This window comes from Scyliorhinus torazame, chromosome 4, assembly GCF_047496885.1.
Source record: "Scyliorhinus torazame isolate Kashiwa2021f chromosome 4, sScyTor2.1, whole genome shotgun sequence".
Lineage (NCBI taxonomy): Eukaryota > Metazoa > Chordata > Chondrichthyes > Carcharhiniformes > Scyliorhinidae > Scyliorhinus > Scyliorhinus torazame.
In genome coordinates, this window is record NC_092710.1 from 152,824,685 (window position 1) to 152,834,696 (window position 10,012).

Genomic DNA, 10,012 nt, shown 5'->3' on the forward strand with positions numbered 1-10,012 from the left:
CCTATACAGTGATAACTGAACGAGGACAGGTTTTAAGGAGGAATAGATGAGCACTCCTAAAAGTGAAACAACGTGTTGCTGAACAGTAAGGTGAGGATGTATTGGAAAGTTTACATTCATCAAAACTGTCACGAGCAGTGAACGAGTTAAATGTCAATGTACAGAATGATGTTCAGAACATAGTAGATGTACCTACAGAAGTTCAGAACTATCACACAGATTCACCAGATTTACCAAAGTTGAGACGACCAATGAGAAACAGAATGAAACCGCGACGGTTGGAACTGTGAATGGACAACATAATTGTTATGCATATCATATGTAATATTTACTGAAATCATGTATTATATGTTTTCTTCCTAATCTCAGGGAAAGGTGATGTAGCGATATGCATTATCAAGTGTATGTGTAACTATGTACAGCCTCTAACCCGTAGGTGTCAGGCAAGTAGTAGCACGTGACACTAGCCTGGGAAGAGTCTTGAGGAGAAACCACCATGGTCAGTCGGGTTTGTATTAGTTCCAGTTTTACAGCATTAGATTCCTACCCACAGTTTATTGTCTTGAACTAGATGTTCTTTAGTACACCGAATCAGTAATTGTCACTGTATAAGAACATAACAGATCCAGAAGAAAATTAGAACACTTCTTCCTCTTTTGGATATATTGATTCATTTTATTCTTTTAAAAACAAGACTCTACATTGTCATCAGGGCTTTGACATTTAACGCTCCCTTTGAACCACCCTGTTCAGGATTTAACTCTATTGTCTTACATATCTGCAGGTTTGTAAATGTCCAGGTCTGAAAAGAAAGTCCCAGTGACATATCTAAATTGACCTCATCCTGTTTAAATGCAGGATTATGTTTATCTGTAAGGTTGTTTCCTTGGTTTAAGTTTTCAGCATTCGTTTCCACGATAAGAAGGTTTACACTTCCTCATTCTGTGCAAGCAGTTTGCTCTTTTGCCGAGTGAAATTCTCCTTAGTTACTTTAAGAACATTGTTAAGGTTGTGACAGTGATCAGCCAAAAAAATCCTGATATCCTTTTCTAGTCTATTCACAAATCATTTTGGTTTTCCATTTTCCCACTTCCCACTATTATTTGAGGCGGCACTGTATTACAGCGGTTAGCACTGTTCCTTCACAGCGCCAGGTACCCAGGTTCAATTCCCATCTTGGGTCACTGTCTGTGTGGAGTCTGCACGTTCTCCCAGTGTCTGCGTGGGTTTCCTCCGGGTACTCCGGTTTCTTCCCACAAGTCCAGAATTACGTACTGTTAGGTGATATGGACATTCTGAATTCTCCCTCGGTGTACCCGAACAGGCGCCAGAATGTGGCGACTAGGGGATTTTCACAGTAACTTCACTGCAGTGTAATGTAAGCCTACTTGTGACATTAATAAAGATTATTATTATGTTCTCGCAAGACCGACTGTCTCATCATTTTAAATCACATTCAGGAACAGAATTCCTTCCTTGAAGTTCTATGATATCTTTCCTTTGTTTCATCATCAACTTTGAGTAGTGCTGCTATCTGTTTTGACACCTCCTGCTCAGGTTCTGGATGCAGGTTTAATTAAGGTAGCTTCAATTCATCTCAAGCTGCCATTAACGCTTTGCTTTCAGTCTGAAGTTCTGATCTCCTTTTAACCTTATCAGTAGGAGCTTCTATCTCGTTTGACACATCTTTAGTTGAAACAGTAATTTTCACAGCAAGGTGACAGCAAGAAATGAATTTTCATACATTACTCGATTTCCCTTGTATATTTTCAGTTTTAACAATTTCACGGGGTTTTTCTGGAATCACTGGAAACCAGGGAACCATACCTTCAGCTAGGTTTTTTCCTAATAGATCAAAATCTTCAAGAGGTAACTTAGGCATAAACCCCGCAACCACAACATCGGAAATTAAACTGCATTTTATGTTAACCTAATGCAATGGAGTGATTAGCAAACTCCATCAATACATTGTACCAAATTTCATATAGCGAATCTCCTGGATGGAGATTTCCATCACCCACCACCATCAGTCATTAAGCTGACCCCGTATCTCTAAGAATACTAAATTGCATGCCTGTTTTTTAATATAAATTTAGAGTACCCAATTCATTTTTTCCAATTAATGGGCAATTTAGCGTGGCCAAACCACCTAACCTGCACATCTCAGGGTTGTGGGGGTGAAACCCACTCAGACACGGGGAGAATGTGCAAACTCCTCAAGGACAGTGACCCAGAATCGAACCTGGGACCTCAGCATCGTGAGGCAGCAGGGCGAACCCACTGCGCCATCGTACTGCCCGCATGCCTGTTTTACTGGATAAATATTGGGATACTTCACCCTTGATCATAACATTTTTGTAATACTCTATACTCTGGCATTTTCCAACAGTAAATACATTGGAAGCTACCGGTACAACATTTTCTGAAGACACTCTTTACAGTCCCACAAATGCTATGACCTTGACTTTCAATCTCCAACAACCTTTTTTGAAAATTAATTTACAGGATGTGGGTATCGCTGCTTAAGCCAGCATTTATTGCCCATCCCTAGTTGCTCTACAGAAGGTGGTGGTGATTTGACTCAGCAACAGTAAAGGAGCAGCGATATATTTCCAAGTCAGAGTGGTAATGACTTGGAGGGGGACCTCCAGGTGGTGGGGTTGCCAGGTATCTGTTGCTCTTGTTCTTCTAGATGGTAGTAGTCGTGGGTTTGGAAGATGCATCCTAAGGAACCTTGGCGAGTTCCTGGTATGTAACTTGTAGACGGTACACAAGGCTGTCACTGTTCATCGGTGGTGGAGAGATTGAATGTTTGTGGAAGGGGGGGCAATCAAGTGGGCTGCTTTGTCCTGGATGGTGTCAAGTGTTGTTGGAGCTGCACGTTGCGAGTATTCCATCACACTCCTGACTTGTGCCTTGTATGGTGGGCAGGCTTTGGGGGTCAGGAGGTGAGTTACTCGCTGTAAGATTCCTAGCCTTGAACCTGGTTTGTTAGCCACAGTATTAATATGGCTAGGCAAGTTCAGTTTCTGATCAAAGATAACCCCCAGGATGCTGATTGTGATGGATTCAGCAAAGGTAATGCCACTGAATGTCAAGGAGCGATGGTTAGATTCTCTCTTGTAATAGATACCACTTGTGTGGCGTGAATGTAACTTGCCACCTATCAGCCCAAGCCTGGATATTATCTAGGTCTTGCTGCATTTGGACATGGACTGCTTCATTATCTGAGGAGTAGCGAATGGTGTTGAACATTGTGCAGTCATCTGCGAACATCCCCATTTCTGACCTTATAATGGAAGGGAGGTCATTGATGAAGCAGCTGAATCTGCTTTCACATGTCCTCTCTATTGACGAAAGAAACATGTTGGTGCCCTTGAATCATACTTATCACCTATACTGTCTTTCCTTATTACTCTGAGGAATATCTGACTTTTCATTTCTGCTATCTTCCTCATTTTCTGTTCATTATCCGATCTCTTATCTCTTTAATTTCTGTGTGGGTTTGCAAATAAAGGGTTACCGCTACTCACATGTTTGTGAGACAATTTGTAATTGTGCGCCATCATAGCTGCTGGCCTTATATAGAAAAGGTGCAGTCTTCTTTGCAGGACTTTATTTCTAAAAGGACGCTTACATTTAAATTCTTTCATTAGCATTACCCCTCTAGAAACCTTGTTCATCGTTCATGGCACAATAACACTTAGCAAATATCATTTCCTTTTCTCTATAAAACTCCACAAAACTCTTATTTTGTTTCTTCCTTAGATTTCTGAATAATTGCCTATATCCCTCTGGTGCTAATACATACGCACTGAGAATAGCAGCTTTTACTGTTTCATTGTCACTAGACCGGATATCTGAAAGAGATGAGAACACTTCTAATACTTTTGCCACAAGCACACTCTGAAATAGAACTGTCCAATTTTATTTCGGTCATTGCAGCTTTGTAGCAATTTTCTCAAATGACACAAAATACATTTCAACTCCTACCTCACTGAATTTAGACACTGCGAATATACCTGGCCAAATCAAAACCAGGAGTTGAACTTATCTGTGTGGTTTAGCACAGTGGGCTAAATAGCTGGCTTGCAATGCAGAACAATGCCAGCAGCGCAGGTTCAATTCCCGTAACGGCCTCCCCGAACAGGTGCCGGAATGTGGCGACTAGGGGCTTTTCACAGTAACTTCATTTGAAGCCTACTTGCGACAATAAGCGATTATTATTATTATTATTATTATTATTAGTTCTCCTGATTTAATTGGCACAATTGACAAGTCAAGAAAAGGTGAGGGAGGTGATGAGGCAACTGATTGCCTCCAGTGGCAGGTGATGCACAGCTGATTTGTTAAGACTGCTTTTAGCATGCCAAGCATATACCTAAGGGCACTCTCATGCTCCCAGGTCACAAGGGTTGCAGAGTTAACCAACCTTCCATCAACCATAACCATCCACCCTTACACTAATTCCTGACAGTCAAACCTTCCTGACAAATAGTCCTCACTCTGCATCCTGAGTGTCGGGTTCTAACCACATTGCAGTCTTCTTCCCTTCCAGTGAGAGGGCCATCAGGCCTCATGACGCAGGAATGCAACCCTTGATTCCCCCACACTGCTCTTACAACATGGTTTCTCATGGAACCCATCCAGATACCTCACTATTGCATTTTGTGCTGAACCTCTGCATTCACCTCCTCCCACCCACTTTCCAGCTCCTACTAAAGAAGGGCATTCACTCATCAGTGATTTGGGCACAAGCCCAGCAAGGAACTCACAGGAAGAGATGCCTGCAGCTCAGCCTTCAGACCCCATTAAAGCAAGGGGCGTCCCGACATAAAGGGAAGGTAAGGCCTCAGAGCGACCCCTCCCTACGAGATTCAGAGACTGAACTCCACCCCTGGCACTGAGTTGAACTTATCTGTGTCTCTCGCATCCACTCCGGTGCATCCTGAGCATTTAACACACTGGAGGGTGAGGACTGACTGAGAGCTCACCTCCAAAATCCCCCTCGGAGGTGAGATAGGCAGGTGGGGGAGGAAATTGAGGAACGAGGGCTCACTAATGACATGCTAATATATTAAAATTAGGTTCCCAGGATTCCACGGCGAGTTTCAAATTACTCCACCGGTGAGGGGGTTGAAAATCGGAAATTGCGACCTCGGCAGAGATAATTGCGTTTTCCGATTCTTTCCAAATTTTGTATCAGCGTTACCACTCTCACTGATGGCTAATGCTGGGTCAAAATTGCCCCAAGGTTTTCTTGTTCTTTTGCTGCCTGGAACTCAAGTGGCTGGCACTGGCACCGACTGAAACTCCCGCCTCCCGCGCCGAAAACGGCTGGAGAACGGTTGTGTCACGCATGCGCAGGGCTGACAACCTGGAGCGGTTGCGCTGTACAACATGGTGCCAGCCGTGCGCGGACCCAACCTGCCATCCGCGACCCCACAGCCCATCCCCTGGCCACACCCCCACCAATCCCCCCAGCCCTTGCAGAAGTCTTCCCGGCCAGCAGCACGGACCCCGGCCGAGTATGGCAGCGCTGGACACAGTCCGTAGTGCCACGCCGGGTTCATGATTTGTGTGACCACACATGGTCCGCATCGTGGGAAGCTTGGCCCAACTGGACTGGAGTATCGCGGATGAGCTGGCCGATGACGCGCCAACGCCGCGCGGCGCCCATCACAATGACGCCAGTTTGGAGGGGGCGGAGCACGGCTGACCGACGACAAACTGGCGGCGGCTCCGATTTCGACATCGGAGCCCATTCTCCACCTGATGATCGAACATGAATTCACCGTCAGACAACGGAGAATCCCGCCCATACTTTTTCAATTTTTGTCTATTTTGAATTTTAAAAAAATATTTCTTGGGATGTGGGCGTCACTGACAAAGTCAGCATTAGTTGGCTATCCTGAATTGCCCTTAAACCTAACAGCTTGCTTGCTAGTCTATTTCAGAGTTGCTTTGGATCAGTGAAGTCACATGCAGGCCTGATCAGGTAAGGAAGCAGATTTCCTTCCCTAAAGGACATCAGTGAACCACATGGAGTCTTTACCACAATCAGTGATAGTTTCATGGGGCGGGATTCGCCGACCCCCCGCCGGGTCGGAGAATCGCCGGGGTCTGGCGTGAATCCCGCCCTGCCGGTTGTCGAATTCTCCGGCACCGGATATTTGGCGGGGGCGGGACTCGCGCCGGTTGGCGAGCCCCCCCCCCGGCGATTCTCCGGCCCGCGATGGGCCGAAGTCCCGCTGCTGGAATGCCTGTCCCGCCGGCGAGGATCAAACCACCTCTCTTCCCGCCGGGACAAGGTGGCGCGGGCGGGCTTCGGGGTCCTGGGAGTGGCGCGGGGCGATCTGGCCCCGGGGGGTGCCCCCACGGTGGCATGGCCCGCAATCAGGGCCCACCGATCCGCGGGTGGGCTTGTGCCAGGGGGGAACTCTTCCCTCCGCCTCGGCCACAGTCTTCACCATGGCCGACGCGGAAAAGGCATCCCCTCTGCGCATGCGCGGACGTAAACAGCCACTGACGCTCCCGCGCATGCACGGACTTCCGCTGCCTGGCGAAGTCCTTGCGGCCACGGCTGGCGTGGCGCCAAAGGCCTTTCCCGCAGGCTGGCGGCGCGCCAACCACTCCCGCACGGGGCTAGCCCCTCAAGGTGAGGGCTTGGCCCCTAAAGGTGCGGAAAAATTAGCACCTTTGGGGTGGCCCGATGCCGGAGTGGTTCACGCCACTCCATCCCGCCGGGACCCCCCGCCCCGCCGGGTAGGGGAGAATCCCGGCCACAGTCACCATCATCACTGAGAATAGCCTTTGGTTTCAGGTTTTTTATAAATTGAATTTAAATTCCACCAACTGCTTCCTATGGAAGCTAAAGAAATTTGGCATGTCTGTAACGACTCTCACAAACTTCTAAGGATGTGCCATAGAGAGCATCCTATCCAGCTGCATTACAGCTTGGTATGGCAACTGCTCGGCCCAAGATCGCAAGAAACTGCAGAGTGTGGTGAACTCAGCCCAATGCATCACACAAGCTTTCCATCCTCCCATTGATTGTGTATTGATTGCTTGAGAAAGGCAGACAGCATTGTCAGAGACCCCTCACACCCAGACTTTGCCCTCTTCCAGACCCTTCCATCAGGCAGAGGATACAGAAGTCTGAAGACCCGCATATCCACATAGGAACAGCTTCTTCCTCCCAGCTACTAGATGCCCCAACGACTCTCCCTTGGACTGATCTGTTCCTTGTAAGAACACTATTCATGACTCCCTATGCTGCTCTTGTTTGACCCTTGTTCCGCACTGTAACCAATTACTATTTGTTGATGCACCATTGTCAATGTACTCTGTCAATTATTCTTTTGTCTACTATGTACGTACTGAGTACGTTCCCTTGGCCGCAGAAAAATACTTTTCACTGTACTTTGGTACATGTGACAATAAATATCAATCAATGCTGTGGTAGGATTTGAACCTCTGTTCCTAAAGCATTAGCCTCGGCCACTGGATTACTGGTCCAGTGATATTACCACTATGCCAACATCTCCTCCAAGACATGGCTCATGATCTACCAGTCTCGTTGCGGCCACCTCTGAATGTGACAAGGCTGGTAAATCTGGCGAGAGAACTCTCGCCAGATTTACCAGCCTCTTCACATCTTGCGAGATCTAATGGGATCTTGCGAGGCGTCGTGTTCTGGATCCTATCCACAATGAGTGGACCTAACTTTGCATACTCAAGTGTGCAGTCAGGCTCAATTGAATATGCTCTCACCGGAATTACCCAAGGCGTGGGATTTAACCTCTGCGCCTTGGAGACCCCGAGCAAGAACCATTTAGCACTAGTTTCCACCAACATGTACCAGGACTGGCGTGTATCCCAGGTGATCGGGGACCCCTGAGTGGTTGGGCTCTGTGCAGGGTGGGACTCTGGCACCCCTGATGCCACTTTGGCACTGTGGCATTGTCAGCCTTGGGTGCTTGGGGCTCGAAGACCCCTCAGAGGTAAGTTGGGGTATTGAGGGGGGGTTGAGTGGCCGCAATGGGAGGGGTCCAAAATGGCGCCCTGATCTCTTCCTGCACTGGCGAGTGGAGCTCGTTACTGCAAGAAATGGGAATAAGTGCGTCCTCGGAGGGGCATTCCTTGACAACACCCGAAAGTGAAGCAGAGTCCCATTTAATAGTGGGATCGTTCTCGGTGCTGCAAGAGACGGGAAACACCCGGCTAAACGTGCCTGACATGCGGCTCTGTGTCTTTTCCGTTAAATCACTCCAATTCCAGTTGCTTCATTTGTAACTGAATTCTAGCTAACTCCACCTGAGTGCTATTGTGATTACACTTTTCTTTCTCAAGATTCAGGTATTGATTGAATACTTAAACAATCTTTGCCTTTTAAGACCCTACTTTGTGTTTTTAATTTCTCTTCCACTGACTTCAAATTGATCTTCGTTATCTGTTGCAAAGCCTTCCCAGCAGGATCTTTTCTCTCCAGAAAGGTTTGAGCAGTAGGAATCCCTGCCGACTTTTAAATGAATACAGCTGATGCGCGATCAATTACTCTCAAGACGAAGTGATTCATAACTGAAGGCTTTAATCTGCTAGAACTCTTCCCCAGCAGCTTCGATATAGAAAGTGAAGGCTGCTGGGATGGCACCGGTTCTTACACTCAGCCCTCAGGTACAGCAGCCAATGGTAGACTCCTGGGTCTAACCAATGGTCATCCACCTCTTAGGTACCGCAATACCTGGTACTACCACATTCACCCCCTGTTAAAAAAGAGCCCGGCGGGGGTGGTGGCCAGCGTTAATAGTCGTCTTTCGCATGGTATGACCAGGTATGGAGGTACCGTGATGTTGAGGGAATTTACAAAGTGTTCATAGTGCAGCAATCAGTCGATCGGGTGGCCTGGTCGTCCTTCTGGAGCGTCTGGGCCTCGGCGGTGATTCTGATGGGGGTCCCGGCGGTTGCGACTCCGGGAGCGTGATGTCGTCCTCCCTGGCAGCTTAGTCACCCCTAGGCGGTGCTGTTGGGGTAAAAGGTGGACAGGGGGGGGAAAGCACCTGTAGGGGGCGTCGGTGTGTGGTCGGGCCTAGGCAGGAGCGGCGGGAGTACTGACCCTCCAGTCAGGTGCTGTGGGGAGGGTGGGGATGGGGGCAATGGTTCGGGTGCGCGTGGGGCTCCAGCAGGCGCCAGGTCCCGAAGGGAGACCTGCCGGCCGTCAGGGAACGCTACGTAGGCATACTGGGGGTTGGCGTGCAGCAGGTGGACCCTCTCGACCAACGGATCCGACTTGTGCGCCCTCACATGTTTCCGAAGCAGGATGGGTCCGGGTGTCGCTAGCCAGGTTGGGAGCGAGGTCCCGGAGGAGGACTTCCTGGGGAAAACAATGAGATGTTCATGGGGTGTCTGATTTGTGGTTGTACAGAGCAGTGACCGGATGGAGTGGAGGGCCACCGGGAGGACTTCCTGCCAGCGGGAGACTGGGAGATTCCTGGACCGTAGGGCCAGCAGGACGGTCTTCCAGACCGTTCCGTTCTCCCACTCTACCTGCCCGTTTCCCCGGGGGTTGTAACTTGTCGTCCTGCTCGAGGCGATGCCCTTGCTGAGCAGGAATTGACGCAGTTTGTCGCTCATAAAGGAGGACCCCCTATCACTGTGAATGTATGCGGGGAAACCGAACAGTGCAAAGATACCCTGGAGGGCCTTGATGACGGTGGTTGTGGTCATGTCTGGGCAGGGGATGGCGAATGGGAACCGGGAGTACTCGTCAATCACGTTAAGGAAGTATGTGTTGCGGTCGGTGGAGGGGAGGGGGCCTTTGAAATCCATACTGAGACGTTCAAAGGGACGGGAAGCCTTTATCAGGTGCGCCCTCTCTGGCCTGTAGAAGTGTGGTTTGCACGCCGCGCAGATTTGGCAGTCCCTGGTGACTGTCCTGACCTCCTCGATGGAGTAGGGCAGGTTGCGGGTCTTGATAAAATGAAAAAAACGAGTGACCCCTGGGTGGCAGAGG